Source organism: Octodon degus, unplaced genomic scaffold (genome assembly GCF_000260255.1).
Source record: "Octodon degus isolate 3935 unplaced genomic scaffold, OctDeg1.0 scaffold00014, whole genome shotgun sequence".
Taxonomy (NCBI): domain Eukaryota; kingdom Metazoa; phylum Chordata; class Mammalia; order Rodentia; family Octodontidae; genus Octodon; species Octodon degus.
This window is the reverse complement of record NW_004524590.1, coordinates 21,956,598-21,958,415: the sequence shown is the minus strand read 5'-3', so window position 1 is coordinate 21,958,415 and position 1,818 is coordinate 21,956,598. Positions and strand designations below refer to the sequence as shown.

Sequence of the window (1,818 nt, the reverse complement as noted above, 5' to 3'; positions counted from 1 at the left end):
ACAAAAATAAGCCTAGGCACTTTTAGTCATCTGATCTTCGACAAAGAAGCCAAAAACAGCACTGGAGAAAAAAGTCTCTTTAATAAATGACATGGGGTAAATTGTCATCCACATGCAGAAGAATGAACCTACATCCACATGTACCTCCCTATGCTAAAATCAAATCAAAATACATCAAAGACCTAGACATAAAAACAGAAACACTAACTGCTAGGAGATAAAACAGGCAGAAGTCTTGAATTCTTAGAAAAAGACTTTAAACAGAACCCAAATTGTACAGTAACACCAACAGCCAGCAAAAGGGATTATATCAAGTTAAAAAACTAATGTACAGCAAAGGAAACAAACGAGTAAGGAGAAAACCTATAGAAAACCAAATTTTCCAGGATAGAAGACAAATGTCTAGAATATATAAAGGCACACATAAAATTAGACCCCACAAAAAAAAAAATAAATAAATAAAAAGACCCACTCAGAAACTGGGCCACTGACATGAATAGACACTTTTCAATAGAAGTACAGCAATACAAATAGACTATGAATACACGAAAAACTGCTCAGGCTCTCTGCCCACCAGAGAAATGCAAACACTGAAGTTCTGTCTTATCCTAGAAACAATGGCAATTATCAAGAAGTCAACAATTGTTGGGAAGATTGTACGGAAGAGGAACACGTCTATATTGTGACGAGCATGTAAACTCACCAATCATTACAGAAATACAATCACTACAGAAATCACTATGGTTGGGGCCAGGGAGATGGCTCAGTAGAATAAGTGCTTCCCTGGCAAGCACAAAGGTCTGAGTTCAATCCCTGGATCCACAAAAAAAAAAAAAAAAAAAAATCAGTATGGCAATTCCACAAGAAATAAAAAGTCCATGTTACCTACCATTCCTCTTTTGGGTATCTTTGTAAGAGTCAAAGACATCATATTACAGTTATACATGTATACCCATGTTTATATATATATTTTTCAGGTATGTCCATGTTTATAGTAGTACAACTTACAATACTGGTAGCAGAATCTTGGAAGTAGCCTGTATGTCTACCAACAGATGAGTAGATTTATGAAACGTGCTACTATGTATACACAATGGAGTACTCCTCACCCACGCAAAAAGGGAAAAGCGGAGTCATTTGTAAAAAAATGGATGCACTTTAACTCCATAAAGCTAAGTGAAATAAATCAAACACTGGTTAAATATCATAGTTTTTCTTGTATGAGAAGCCTAAGATGTAAATAAAAGCGCAAAATTAAGATGATAGTAAACAGACTCTGAGATGGGAGTCTTGGAATGGGGGAAGATAGGAAAGTGTAAAAAAGAACTAAAAAGGATCAAGATGTACTGCGCATGCCTACAATTACCCATGATTAATACATTTATTATGTACTGCAAATATACGCCAATAATTAAAAAAAAAAGGAAGGGAAGTTAGCAAGCATTAAGATCCACTGTCCATAAAGAAAAATCACAAGCTGGGGACAGTGTCACACACTTCTAATCCCAGACTTCTGGGAGCCTCAAGCAGGAGCATCACAAATTCAAGCCTAGCTTAGCCAATTAGTAAGAGCGTGTCTCAAAAAGATAAGAAAGGGTTGAGGACAGCGCTTAGTAAGAAGACCCTCAATACCACCACAAAAAGAAAGAAAAAACACTGATAGGGCCAGTGAGGTAGCTCAGCGGTCTAAAGCACCTACTAAGGCAAGTTTAGGCAATAGCAAGGACCACAGTACACAGTATGATCTCTGGCACTGCATGCCATGCCAGCCCCACCTCCAGGGCAGACTGAGCCAGCCCTCCCCCACCCAAAAAAACA

General features: G+C 37.8%; 1 protein-coding gene across 1 annotated transcript in view; it reads right to left on the bottom strand.

Annotated features, from left to right (window-relative positions):
- Nucleotides 1-1,818, bottom strand: part of LOC101567423 (UBX domain-containing protein 4) — a 17,909-nt gene that overhangs the window by 6,833 nt on the left and 9,258 nt on the right. The window lies entirely within an intron of this gene.